This window comes from Genypterus blacodes, unplaced genomic scaffold (assembly GCF_046128005.1).
Source record: "Genypterus blacodes isolate CSIRO-AG114 ecotype Tasmania unplaced genomic scaffold, CSIRO-AGI_Gbla_v1 ptg000027l_1, whole genome shotgun sequence".
NCBI lineage: Eukaryota > Metazoa > Chordata > Actinopteri > Ophidiiformes > Ophidiidae > Genypterus > Genypterus blacodes.
Window position 1 is genome coordinate 2,714,749 of NW_027466840.1, and position 12,711 is coordinate 2,727,459.

The 12,711-nt window shown below is 46.3% G+C and overlaps 19 non-coding genes across 19 annotated transcripts; all 19 read left to right on the forward strand.

Moving 5' to 3' along the window:
* The first annotated feature begins 188 nt into the window (after positions 1 to 188).
* trnag-gcc (transfer RNA glycine (anticodon GCC)) lies at positions 189 to 259 on the forward strand. Its single transcript has one exon. It is a non-coding gene; the product is annotated as a tRNA-Gly (tRNA).
* A 349-nt stretch (positions 260 to 608) lies between these two features.
* Positions 609 to 679, forward strand: trnag-gcc (transfer RNA glycine (anticodon GCC)). The gene has a single exon. It is a non-coding gene; the product is annotated as a tRNA-Gly (tRNA).
* A 350-nt stretch (positions 680 to 1,029) lies between these two features.
* trnag-gcc (transfer RNA glycine (anticodon GCC)) lies at positions 1,030 to 1,100 on the forward strand. The gene has a single exon. It is a non-coding gene; the product is annotated as a tRNA-Gly (tRNA).
* Positions 1,101 to 1,449: 349 nt separating this feature from the next.
* Positions 1,450 to 1,520, forward strand: trnag-gcc (transfer RNA glycine (anticodon GCC)). Its single transcript has one exon. It is a non-coding gene; the product is annotated as a tRNA-Gly (tRNA).
* Positions 1,521 to 2,189: 669 nt separating this feature from the next.
* Positions 2,190 to 2,260, forward strand: trnag-ccc (transfer RNA glycine (anticodon CCC)). Its single transcript has one exon. It is a non-coding gene; the product is annotated as a tRNA-Gly (tRNA).
* A 275-nt stretch (positions 2,261 to 2,535) lies between these two features.
* On the forward strand, positions 2,536 to 2,606 carry trnag-gcc (transfer RNA glycine (anticodon GCC)). The gene has a single exon. It is a non-coding gene; the product is annotated as a tRNA-Gly (tRNA).
* Positions 2,607 to 2,856: 250 nt separating this feature from the next.
* trnag-gcc (transfer RNA glycine (anticodon GCC)) lies at positions 2,857 to 2,927 on the forward strand. Its single transcript has one exon. It is a non-coding gene; the product is annotated as a tRNA-Gly (tRNA).
* Positions 2,928 to 3,596: 669 nt separating this feature from the next.
* On the forward strand, positions 3,597 to 3,667 carry trnag-ccc (transfer RNA glycine (anticodon CCC)). The gene has a single exon. It is a non-coding gene; the product is annotated as a tRNA-Gly (tRNA).
* A 596-nt stretch (positions 3,668 to 4,263) lies between these two features.
* trnag-gcc (transfer RNA glycine (anticodon GCC)) lies at positions 4,264 to 4,334 on the forward strand. Its single transcript has one exon. It is a non-coding gene; the product is annotated as a tRNA-Gly (tRNA).
* A 349-nt stretch (positions 4,335 to 4,683) lies between these two features.
* trnag-gcc (transfer RNA glycine (anticodon GCC)) lies at positions 4,684 to 4,754 on the forward strand. Its single transcript has one exon. It is a non-coding gene; the product is annotated as a tRNA-Gly (tRNA).
* Positions 4,755 to 5,423: 669 nt separating this feature from the next.
* On the forward strand, positions 5,424 to 5,494 carry trnag-ccc (transfer RNA glycine (anticodon CCC)). Its single transcript has one exon. It is a non-coding gene; the product is annotated as a tRNA-Gly (tRNA).
* A 275-nt stretch (positions 5,495 to 5,769) lies between these two features.
* trnag-ccc (transfer RNA glycine (anticodon CCC)) lies at positions 5,770 to 5,840 on the forward strand. The gene has a single exon. It is a non-coding gene; the product is annotated as a tRNA-Gly (tRNA).
* A 126-nt stretch (positions 5,841 to 5,966) lies between these two features.
* Positions 5,967 to 6,037, forward strand: trnag-gcc (transfer RNA glycine (anticodon GCC)). Its single transcript has one exon. It is a non-coding gene; the product is annotated as a tRNA-Gly (tRNA).
* A 349-nt stretch (positions 6,038 to 6,386) lies between these two features.
* trnag-gcc (transfer RNA glycine (anticodon GCC)) lies at positions 6,387 to 6,457 on the forward strand. The gene has a single exon. It is a non-coding gene; the product is annotated as a tRNA-Gly (tRNA).
* Positions 6,458 to 7,126: 669 nt separating this feature from the next.
* trnag-ccc (transfer RNA glycine (anticodon CCC)) lies at positions 7,127 to 7,197 on the forward strand. The gene has a single exon. It is a non-coding gene; the product is annotated as a tRNA-Gly (tRNA).
* Positions 7,198 to 8,089: 892 nt separating this feature from the next.
* Positions 8,090 to 8,160, forward strand: trnag-gcc (transfer RNA glycine (anticodon GCC)). Its single transcript has one exon. It is a non-coding gene; the product is annotated as a tRNA-Gly (tRNA).
* A 669-nt stretch (positions 8,161 to 8,829) lies between these two features.
* On the forward strand, positions 8,830 to 8,900 carry trnag-ccc (transfer RNA glycine (anticodon CCC)). The gene has a single exon. It is a non-coding gene; the product is annotated as a tRNA-Gly (tRNA).
* A 596-nt stretch (positions 8,901 to 9,496) lies between these two features.
* trnag-gcc (transfer RNA glycine (anticodon GCC)) lies at positions 9,497 to 9,567 on the forward strand. The gene has a single exon. It is a non-coding gene; the product is annotated as a tRNA-Gly (tRNA).
* A 349-nt stretch (positions 9,568 to 9,916) lies between these two features.
* trnag-gcc (transfer RNA glycine (anticodon GCC)) lies at positions 9,917 to 9,987 on the forward strand. Its single transcript has one exon. It is a non-coding gene; the product is annotated as a tRNA-Gly (tRNA).
* Positions 9,988 to 12,711: the final 2,724 nt, after the last annotated feature.

Here is a 12,711-nt window from a genome sequence, read left to right on the forward strand (position 1 = left end):
AAGGCAACCAATGGTCCTGTCATGCTTATATGCCAAAATATACTGTATTTTTGCCCCACCACCGCAGCAACAGCACCTTCTCAGCGGAAGGCATTCTTCATTAGGCAAGGCCAAAATATATTTCGCATTCATTGTTCCCCTACCCCCGAAGCAACATCACATCTTCTTCCAAACTGTCATCTCAACAGGCATTGGTGGTTCAGTGGTAGAATTCTTGCCTGCCATGCGGGAGACCCGGGTCCGATTCCCGGCCAATGCAAGGACATCTCGAAAGCCTTGGAAAATGGCTTTAATGATCAGAAGGCAGGCCGTCTTGCAGAAAGTTCCATGGTCCTGTCTTTATTACATGTTCAAACAATGATTCCCCCGGTAAACCTTATAGGGTTGTGGATTTGGAAACAAAGTTGCTAATACAGTATGACTCATCCATGTTGTGGTAAAGCCAAAATATACTGTATTTCCCATTCATTTTCCCCCACCACCGCAGCAACAGCACCTTCTCAGCAGAAGGCCTTCTTCATTAGGCAAGGCCAAAATATATTTCGCATTTATTGTTCCCCTACCCCCGAAGCAACATCACATCTTCTGCCAAACTGTCATCTCAACAGGCATTGGTGGTTCATTGGTAGAATTCTCGCCTGCCATGCGGGAGACCAGGGTCCGATTCCCGGCCAATGCAAGGACATCTCGAAAGCCTTGGAAAATGGCTTTAATGCTTCAGAAGGCAGGCCTTCTTGCACGAAGTTCCATGGTCCTGTCTTTCTTACATGTTCAAACAGTGATTCTCCCGGTAAACCTTATAGGGTTGTGGTTTTGGAAACAAAGTTGCTAATACAGTATGACTCATCCATGTTGTGGTAAAGCCAAAATATACTGTATTTCCCATTCATTTTTCCCCACCACCGCAGCAACAGCACCTTCTCAGAGGAAGGCATTCTTCATTAGGCAAGGCCAAAATATATTTCTCATTCATTGTTCCCCTACCCCCGAAGTAACATCACATCTTCTGCCAAACTGTCATTTCAACAGGCATTGGTGGTTCAGTGGTAGAATTCTCGCCTGCCATGCGGGAGACCGGGGTCCGATTCCCGGCCAATGCAAGGACATCTCGAAAGCCTTGGGAAATGGCTCTAATGCTTCAGAAGGCAGGCCTTCTTGCAGGAAGTTCATGGTCCTGTTTTTCTTACATGTTCAAACAGTGATTCTCCCGGTAAACCTTATAGGGTTGTGGTTTTGGAAACAAAGTTGCTAATACAGTATAACTCATCCATGTTGTGGTAAAGCCAAAATATACTGTATTTCCCATTCATTTTTCCCCACCACCGCAGCAACAGCACCTTCTCAGCGGAAGGCATTCTTCATTAGGCAAGGCCAAAATATATTTCTCATTCATTGTTCCCGTACCCCCGAAGCAACATCACATCTTCTGCCAAACTGTCATCTCAACAGGCGTTGGTGGTTCAGTGGTAGAATTCTCGCCTGCCATGCGGGAGACCCGGGTCCGATTCCCGGCCAATGCAAGGACATCTCGAAAGCCTTGGAAAATGGCTCTAATGCTTCAGAAGGCAGGCCTTCTTGCAGGAAGTTCCATGGTCCTGTCTTTCTTACATGTTCAAACAACGATTCTCCCGGTAAACCTTATAGGGTTGTGGTTTTGGAAACAAAGCTGCTAATACAGTATGACTCATCCATGTTGTGGTAAAGCCAAAATATACTGTATTTCCCATTCATTTTCCCCCACCACCGCAGCAACAGCACCTTCTCAGCGGAAGGCATTCTTCATTAGGCAAGGCCAAAATATATTTCCCATTCATTGTTCCCCTCCCACTCCAGCAACATGACGTCTTCTGCCAAATTGTCATCTCAACAGGCATTGGTGGTTCAGTGGTAGAATTCTCGCCTGCCACGCGGGAGACCTGGCCAATACAGCGACATTTTCAAAGGGAAGATGGCCCTCATGCTTCAGTAGGCAGGCCCTGTTGCAGGAAGTCAACCCAGCATTCCTGTTTTTCTTACATAGTGAAACAGTGTCTCCCCTCCTCAACCTTATTGGGTTGTGGTTTTGGAAACAAAGTTGCTCTTATGGTATGACTCATCCATGTTGTGGTAAGGCCAAAATATATTTCCCATTCATTTTCCCCTACCAGCCCAGCAACATCTCCTTCTCTGTCAGACAAGGGTCTCAAGTGGCATTGGTGGTTCAGTGGTAGAATTCGCGCCTCCCATGCGTGAGACCCGGGTCCGATTCCCGGCCAATGCAATGACATTTTGAATGCCTGGGAAGATGGCCCTCTACTACAGTGGGCATGGCATCTTGCAGTAGAGTTAACCCAGCAGTCCTGTTTTTCTAAGATTGTGAAACACTGTCTCACCCGGTAATCCTCTGACATTTAAGGCAGATAGCGGTATTGGAATCAAACCTGCTGTCATGGTACATTTAATCCATGCTGTGGTTAGGCCAAAATATATTTCCCATTCATTTTCCCCTACCACCCCAGCAACATCTCCTTCTCTGTCAGACCCAGGTCTCAACCGGCATTGGTGGTTCAGTGGTAGAATTCTCGCCTGCCATGCGGGAGACCGGGGTCTGATTCCCGGCCAATGCAAGGACATCTTGAAAGTTTTGGAAGATGGCTCTAATGCTTCAGTAGGCAGGCCTTCTTGCAGGAAGGCAACCCATGGTCCTGTCGTGCTTACATGCCAAAATATACTGTATTTTTGCCCCACCACCGCAGCAACAGCACCTTCTCAGCGGAAGGCATTCTTCATTAGGCAAGGCCAAAATATATTTCTCATTCATTGTTCCCGTACCCCCGAAGCAACATCACATCTTCTGCCAAACTTTCATCTCAACAGGCGTTGGTGGTTCAGTGGTAGAATTCTCGCCTGCCATGCGGGAGACCCGGGTCCGATTCCCGGCCAATGCAAGGACATCTCGAAAGCCTTGGAAAATGGCTCTAATGCTTCAGAAGGCAGGCCTTCTTGCAGGAAGTTCCATGGTCCTGTCTTTCTTACATGTTCAAACAATGATTCTCCCGGTAAACCTTATAGGGTTGTGGTTTTGGAAACAAAGTTGCTAATACAGTATGACTCATCCATGTTGTGGTAAAGCCAAAATATACTGTATTTCCCATTCATTTTCCCCCACCACCGCAGCAACAGCACCTTCTCAGCGGAAGGCATTCTTCATTAGGCAAGGCCAAAATATATTTCCCATTCATTGTTCCCCTCCCACTCCAGCAACATGACGTCTTCTGCCAAATTGTCATCTCAACAGGCATTGGTGGTTCAGTGGTAGAATTCTCGCCTGCCACGCGGGAGACCTGGCCAATACAGCGACATTTTCAAAGGGAAGATGGCCCTCATGCTTCAGTAGGCAGGCCCTGTTGCAGGAAGTCAACCCAGCATTCCTGTTTTTCTTACATAGTGAAACAGTGTCTCCCCTCCTCAACCTTATAGGGTTGTGGTTTTGGAAACAAAGTTGCTCTTATGGTATGACTCATCCATGTTGTGGTAAGGCCAAAATATATTTCCCATTCATTTTCCCCTACCAGCCCAGCAACATCTCCTTCTCTGTCAGACAAGGGTCTCAAGTGGCATTGGTGGTTCAGTGGTAGAATTCGCGCCTCCCATGCGTGAGACCCGGGTCCGATTCCCGGCCAATGCAATGACATTTTGAATGCCTGGGAAGATGGCCCTCTACTACAGCGGGCATGGCATCTTGCAGTAGAGTTAACCCAGCAGTCCTGTTTTTCTAAGATTGTGAAACACTGTCTCACCCGGTAAACCTCTGACACTTAAGGCAGATAGCGGTATTGGAATCAAACCTGCTGTCATGGTACATTTAATCCATGCTGTGGTAAGGCCAAAATATATTTCCCATTCATTTTCCCCTACCACCCCAGCAACATCTCCTTCTCTGTCAGACCCAGGTCTCAACCGGCATTGGTGGTTCAGTGGTACAATTCTCGCCTCCCATGCGGGAGACCGGGGTCTGATTCCCGGCCAATGCAAGGACATCTTGAAAGTTTTGGAAGATGGCTCTAATGCTTCAGTAGGCAGGCCTTCTTGCAGGAAGGCAACCCATGGTCCTGTCGTGCTTACATGCCAAAATATACAGTATTTTTGCCCCACCACCGCAGCAACAGCACCTTCTCAGCGGAAGGCATTCTTCATTAGGCAAGGCCAAAATATATTTCCCATTCATTGTTCCCCTACCCCCGAAGCAACATCACATCTTCTTCCAAACTGTCATCTCAACAGGCATTGGTGGTTCAGTGGTAGAATTCTCGCCTGCCATGCGGGAGACCCGGGTCCGATTCCCGGCCAATGCAAGGACATCTCGAAAGCCTTGGAAAATGGCTTTAATGATCAGAAGGCAGGCCTTCTTGCAGGAAGTTCCATGGTCCTGTCTTTCTTACATGTTCAAACAATGATTCTCCCGGTAAACCTTATAGGGTTGTGGTTTTGGAAACAAAGTTGCTAATACAGTATGACTCATCCATGTTGTGGTAAAGCCAAAATATACTGTATTTCCCATTCATTTTCCCCCACCACCGCAGCAACAGCACCTTCTCAGCGGAAGGCATTCTTCATTAGGCAAGGCCAAAATATATTTCTCATTCATCGTTCCCCTACCCCCGAAGCAACATCACATCTTCTGCCAAACTGTCATCTCAACAGGCATTGGTGGTTCAGTGGTAGAATTCTCGCCTGCCATGCGGGAGACCCGGGTCCGATTCCCGGCCAATGCAAGGACATCTCGAAAGCCTTGGGAAATGGCTCTAATGCTTCAGAAGGCAGGCCTTCTTGCAGTAAGTTCATGGTCCTGTCTTTCTTACATGTTCAAACAGTGATTCTCCCGGTAAACCTTACAGGGTTGTGGTTTTGGAAACAAAGTTGCTAATACAGTATGACTCATCCATGTTGTGGTAAAGCCAAAATATACTGTATTTCCCATTCATTTTTCCCCACCACCGCAGCAACAGCACCTTCTCAGCGGAAGGCATTCTTCATTAGGCAAGGCCAAAATATATTTCTCATTCATTGTTCCCGTACCCCCTCCAGCAACATGACGTCTTCTGCCAAACTGTCATCTCAACAGGCATTGGTGGTTCAGTGGTAGAATTCTCGCCTGCCACGCGGGAGACCTGGCCAATACAGCGACATTTTCAAAGGGAAGATGGCCCTCATGCTTCAGTAGGCAGGCCCTGTTGCAGGAAGTCAACCCAGCATTCCTGTTTTTCTTACATAGTGAAACAGTGTCTCCCCTCCTCAACCTTATAGGGTAGAGGTTTTGGAAACAAAGTTGCTCTTATGGTATGACTCATCCATGTTGTGGTAAGGCCAAAATATATTTCCCATTCATTTTCCCCTACCAGCCCAGCAACATCTCCTTCTCTGTCAGACCAGGGTCTCAAGTGGCATTGGTGGTTCAGTGGTAGAATTCGCGCCTCCCATGCGTGAGACCCGGGTCCGATTCCCGGCCAATGCAATGACATTTTGAATGCCTGGGAAGATGGCCCTCTACTACAGTGGGCATGGCATCTTGCAGTAGAGTTAACCCAGCAGTCCTGTTTTTCTAAGATTGTGAAACACTGTCTCACCCGGTAAACCTCTGACACTTAAGGCAGATAGCGGTATTGGAATCAAACCTGCTGTCATGGTACATTTAATCCATGCTGTGGTAAGGCCAAAATATATTTCCCATTCATTTTCCCCTACCAGCCCAGCAACATCTCCTTCTCTGTCAGACCAAGGTCTCAAGTGGCATTGGTGGTTCAGTGGTAGAATTCGCGCCTCCCATGCGTGAGACCCGGGTCCGATTCCCGGCCAATGCAATGACATTTTGAATGCCTGGGAAGATGGCCCTCTACTACAGTGGGCATGGCATCTTGCAGTAGAGTCAACCCAGCAGTCCTGTTTTTCTAAGATTGTGAAACACTGTCAGACACAGGTCTCAACCGGCATTGGTGGTTCAGTGGTAGAATTCTCGCCTGCCATGCGGGAGACCGGGGTCTGATTCCCGGCCAATGCAAGGACATCTCGAAAGCCTTGGAAAATGGCTCTAATGCTTCAGAAGGCAGGCCTTCTTGCAGGAAGTTCATGGTCCTGTCTTTCTTACATGTTCAAACAATGATTCTCCCGGTAAACCTTATAGGGTTGTGGTTTTGGAAACAAAGTTGCTAATACAGTATGACTCATCCATGTTGTGGTAAAGCCAAAATATACTGTATTTCCCATTCATTTTCCCCCACCACCGCAGCAACAGCACCTTCTCAGCAGAAGGCATTCTTCATTAGGCAAGGCCAAAATATATTTCGCATTCATTGTTCCCCTACCCCCGAAGCAACATCACATCTTCTGCCAAACTGTCATCCAAACAGGCGTTGGTGGTTCAGTGGTAGAATTCTCGCCTGCCATGCGGGAGACCCGGGTCCGATTCCCGGCCAATGCAAGGACATCTTGAAAGCCTTGGAAAATGGCTCTAATGCTTCAGAAGGCAGGCCTTCTTGCAGGAAGTTCCATGGTCCTGTCTTTCTTACATGTTTAAACAATGATTCTCCCGGTAAACCTTATAGGGTTGTGGTTTTGGAAACAAAGTTTCTAATACAGTATGACTCATCCATGTTGTGGTAAAGCCAAAATATACTGTATTTCCCATTCATTTTCCCCCACCACCGCAGCAACAGCACCTTCTCAGCGGAAGGCATTCTTCATTAGGCAAGGCCAAAATATATTTCCCATTCATTGTTCCCCTCCCACTCCAGCAACATGACGTCTTCTGCCAAACTGTCATCTCAACAGGCATTGGTGGTTCAGTGGTAGAATTCTCGCCTGCCACGCGGGAGACCTGGCCAATACAGCGACATTTTCAAAGGGAAGATGGCCCTCATGCTTCAGTAGGCAGGCCCTGTTGCAGGAAGTCAACCCAGCATTCCTGTTTTTCTTACATAGTGAAACAGTGTCTCCCCTCCTCAACCTTATAGGGTAGAGGTTTTGGAAACAAAGTTGCTCTTATGGTATGACTCATCCATGTTGTGGTAAGGCCAAAATATATTTCCCATTCATTTTCCCCTACCAGCCCAGCAACATCTCCTTCTCTGTCAGACCAGGGTCTCAAGTGGCATTGGTGGTTCAGTGGTAGAATTCGCGCCTCCCATGCGTGAGACCCGGGTCCGATTCCCGGCCAATGCAATGACATTTTGAATGCCTGGGAAGATGGCCCTCTACTACAGTGGGCATGGCATCTTGCAGTAGAGTTAACCCAGCAGTCCTGTTTTTCTAAGATTGTGAAACACTGTCTCACCCGGTAAACCTCTGACACTTAAGGCAGATAGCGGTATTGGAATCAAACCTGCTGTCATGGTACATTTAATCCATGCTGTGGTAAGGCCAAAATATATTTCCCATTCATTTTCCCCTACCAGCCCAGCAACATCTCCTTCTCTGTCAGACCAAGGTCTCAAGTGGCATTGGTGGTTCAGTGGTAGAATTCGCGCCTCCCATGCGTGAGACCGGGGTCTGATTCCCGGCCAATGCAATGACATTTTGAATGCCTGGGAAGATGGCCCTCTACTACAGTGGGCATGGCATCTTGCAGTAGAGTCAACCCAGCAGTCCTGTTTTTCTAAGATTGTGAAACACTGTCAGACACAGGTCTCAACCGGCATTGGTGGTTCAGTGGTACAATTCTCGCCTGCCATGCGGGAGACCGGGGTCTGATTCCCGGCCAATGCAAGGACATCTCGAAAGCCTTGGAAAATGGCTCTAATGCTTCAGAAGGCAGGCCTTCTTGCAGGAAGTTCATGGTCCTGTCTTTCTTACATGTTCAAACAATGATTCTCCCGGTAAACCTTATAGGGTTGTGGTTTTGGAAACAAAGTTGCTAATACAGTATGACTCATCCATGTTGTGGTAAAGCCAAAATATACTGTATTTCCCATTCATTTTCCCCCACCACCGCAGCAACAGCACCTTCTCAGCAGAAGGCATTCTTCATTAGGCAAGGCCAAAATATATTTCGCATTCATTGTTCCCCTACCCCCGAAGCAACATCACATCTTCTGCCAAACTGTCATCCCAACAGGCGTTGGTGGTTCAGTGGTAGAATTCTCGCCTGCCATGCGGGAGACCCGGGTCCGATTACCGGCCAATGCAAGGACATCTCGAAAGCCTTGGAAAATGGCTCTAATGCTTCAGAATGCAGGCCTTCTTGCAGGAAGTTCCATGGTCCTGTCTTTCTTACATGTTTAAACAATGATTCTCCCGGTAAACCTTATAGGGTTGTGGTTTTGGAAACAAAGTTGCTAATACAGTATGACTCATCCATGTTGTGGTAAAGCCAAAATATACTGTATTTCCCATTCATTTTCCCCCACCACCGCAGCAACAGCACCTTCTCAGCGGAAGGCATTCTTCATTAGGCAAGGCCAAAATATATTTCCCATTCATTGTTCCCCTCCCACTCCAGCAACATGACGTCTTCTGCCAAACTGTCATCTCAACAGGCATTGGTGGTTCAGTGGTAGAATTCTCGCCTGCCACGCGGGAGACCTGGCCAATACAGCGACATTTTCAAAGGGAAGATGGCCCTCATGCTTCAGTAGGCAGGCCCTGTTGCAGGAAGTCAACCCAGCATTCCTGTTTTTCTTACATAGTGAAACAGTGTCTCCCCTCCTCAACCTTATAGGGTAGAGGTTTTGGAAACCAAGTTTCTCTTATGGTATGACTCATCCATGTTGTGGTAAGGCCAAAATATATTTCCCATTCATTTTCCCCTACCAGCCCAGCAACATCTCCTTCTCTGTCAGACCAGGGTCTCAAGTGGCATTGGTGGTTCAGTGGTAGAATTCGCGCCTCCCATGCGTGAGACCCGGGTCCGATTCCCGGCCAATGCAATGACATTTTGAATGCCTGGGAAGATGGCCCTCTACTACAGTGGGCATGGCATCTTGCAGTAGAGTTAACCCAGCAGTCCTGTTTTTCTAAGATTGTGAAACACTGTCTCACCCGGTAAACCTCTGACACTTAAGGCAGATAGCGGTATTGGAATCAAACCTGCTGTCATGGTACATTTAATCCATGCTGTGGTAAGGCCAAAATATATTTCCCATTCATTTTCCCCTACCACCCCAGCAACATCTCCTTCTCTGTCAGACACAGGTCTCAACCGGCATTGGTGGTTCAGTGGTACAATTCTCGCCTGCCATGCGGGAGACCGGGGTCTGATTCCCGGCCAATGCAAGGACATCTTGAAAGTCTTGGAAGATGGCTCTAATGCTTCAGTAGGCAGGCCTTCTTGCAGGAAGGCAACCCATGGTCCTGTCGTGCTTACATGCCAAAATATACTGTATTTTTGCCCCACCACCGCAGCAACAGCACCTTCTCAGCGGAAGGCATTCTTCATTAGGCAAGGCCAAAATATATTTCGCATTCATTGTTCACCTACCCCCGAAGCAACATCACATCTTCTTCCAAACTGTCATCTCAACAGGCATTGGTGGTTCAGTGGTAGAATTCTCGCCTGCCATGCGGGAGACCCGGGTCCGATTCCCGGCCAATGCAAGGACATCTCGAAAGCCTTGGAAAATGGCTTTAATGATCAGAAGGCAGGCCTTCTTGCAGGAAGTTCCATGGTCCTGTCTTTCTTACATGCTCAAACAGTGATTCTCCCGGTAAACCTTATAGGGTTGTGGTTTTGGAAACAAAGTTGCTAATACAGTATGACTCATCCATGTTGTGGTAAAGCCAAAATATACTGTATTTCCCATTCATTTTCCCCCACCACCGCAGCAACAGCACCTTCTCAGCGGAAGGCATTCTTCATTAGGCAAGGCCAAAATATATTTCTCATTCATTGTTCCCCTACCCCCGAAGCAACATCACATCTTCTGCCAAACTGTCATCTCAACAGGCATTGGTGGTTCAGTGGTAGAATTCTCGCCTGCCATGCGGGAGACCCGGGTCCGATTCCCGGCCAATGCAGTGCAAATTCTATTCCTGGGAAGATGGCCCTCATGCTTCAGTAGGCAGGCCCTGTTGCAGGAAGTCAACCCAGCATTCCTTTTTTTCTTACAAAGTGAAACAGTGTCTCCCCCTGGTAAACCTTGTAGGGTAGAGGTTTTGGAAACAAAGTTGCTCTTATGGTATGACTGATCCATGTTGTGGTAAGGCCAAAATATATTTCCCATTCATTTTCCCCTACCCCCGCAGCAACATCTCCTTCTCTGTCAGACCCGGGTCTCAACCGGCATTGGTGGTTCAGTGGTAGAATTCGCGCCTCCCATGCGTGAGACCATTCATTTTCCCCTACCCCCGCAGCAACATCTCCTTCTCTGTCAGACCAGGGTCTCAACTGCCATTGGTGGTTCAGTGGTAGCATTCTTGCTTGCCATGCGTGAGACCCGGGTCCCATTCCTGGCCAATGCAACAACATTTTCAATGCCTGGGATGATGGCCCCCTACTAAACTGGGCATGGCCTCTTGCAGGAAAGTTTATCCAACAACCCTGTTTTTTCCCCCGGTAAACCTTTGACAGTTAACCCTCCGGCTTTCCTTCCAGGTCTTTCTAACCCACGTATTTTAGTTCCTTATTTCTTGTCCACATAAATCTTACTAACTAACTAACTAACTATCTATAGATAGATAGATAGATAGATAGATAGATAGATAGATAGATAGATAGATAGATAGATAGATAGATAGATAGATAGATAGATAGATAGATAGATAGATAGATATAGCTATGTCTCTCTTTCTCTCTCTCTCTATCTCTCTTTCTCTCCGGGTCAATTTAAGTAATAATTGTGTAACCAAATTGTCACAGTTCTGTTACATTTCCATATGGGGTTCATGGGGATTCTAGGTTATGGGGATTCTTTTTATACATACAGAGGGGAAGAAAAGAAAAACAAGAGACCGAAAACCATAATGGAGAACCGCCCTGTGTAATGTACATGTAAGGCAAACAGATAAAAAAGAGAGTGACAGCATCTAACCACAGCCAGCAAAGGATATGTTGAAATGACATAATAATGTCACCACTGAGTTTCCGATGACATTAGAGCCGCTAGATCGATCTAATTTGTACAGTTTAAACAGGAAGACAGTTGCCAAAACATCATGGGCAGCGGAGAGAGAGAGAAAAGTCTCTCACACTTACACTATTTCTCCAGTGTGATTCGCAGAACATAGACGGATGTTTTCCACAAGTTAGTAGCTCAAACGGAGACAGAGTTACAAACCTTTGTATGTGGCCTCATTTTAACAGACTACTTATTTGTGTATTTACCACATATTTACCCACATTTTCTTAGATTTAAGTTTCAACTTACAGGTTTCATTCAGTGCTGTTCACTGAATTTCACTATTAGCCTGGAAACATGCAGAGAAAATGCATGTGGCCTTCTACGAAAATAAATAGTGTTAAACATCAGAGCAAAAAGTAGCATACAGTACCCAACTAACTTACCAAATCACTAGTTTGTGCTTTAACCTACAGACTGCCACTACTACTACCCATCCAGACCACCCATCAGACACTGGTGATGTCTAATCACGTACACACAGCTGCTATTGGTAGCCAAAGCGATAGTGGTTGCATCAGCATCAATGTAATATATCTCAAAAATCAGCTGCAATAAAATATTTGTGCAAATATGGATCTGCATTTTGTACTTTATCAGTGACATAAACATAACCACATCATCACAGCTACCAAAAGAAGCCGTCAATTGGTTCGCTTTTTTGTTTTCATCTATATTTTTTCTGATTAGATTAATGTTTGATGGATAAAAAACTTTCCTCTTTACTAGACCTTAGATGATAACCTGAAACCAACCATGTGATTGATGTTTGATGGCAAGGGAGACCGTCAGTATTCAGATTTCCTTATATAGGTGTGGAGTGAGATGGAGGTCTGTAACAGGGGGGGGTGAGTGAAGTTGACTTCTCTGACAGGAACAGATAGCACAGTGTACCATTATTCACTATTTCCCCTGTAGACCTTGATTGCTGTCATCCCAATTCAAGTTGCTCCAGGGGAATAAGGTGGAGATCTGTAACATGGAGTGAGATTCATATCATTTCTTTGACAGGAAGAGACTGCATAGTGCGGTCTGAGTATAACTGAGGTGAAAATTCAAAGATCTGTTAAGTCAAATCTTTGTCAAGAATATATTGATGTGAAATATTTGCAAATGACAGGAGGAAGTCATTAATATGACTAACATTATCAACCAAGGTCTCCACCACAGGAAGACTGACATTAAGGCCTCTGCATTGTAACCACACACAACCCATCCAGACCACCCATCAGCCACATGTGATGTACTATACATGCAGCTGCTGTTGGTAGCCATAGCGATAGTGGTTGCATCTGCAGCAACATTATAGATCTCAAACGAATCCGCCGCTACACAGGGGTTAATTTGTGCAAACATAGATTTGCAGTTTGTTACATAACAGGCTCCATATCATCACAGCTCCCAAAAGAAGCATTGAACTGGTTTCCTTTTCCTGTGTCTCCATTCAAACTCTTGAATCCCTAAAATTGCCATCACCTAAACCTGTCCTTCTGCTAATAATCACATCATCATCATCTATACTTGCTTGAGATGAATGGTTTAGGGTGCCACTCTGTAGCCATCAATGTGCATTTTTGTCCTGCACTGAGTTAAGGATAGAATGTTGGAAATAAGCTAATAAAAG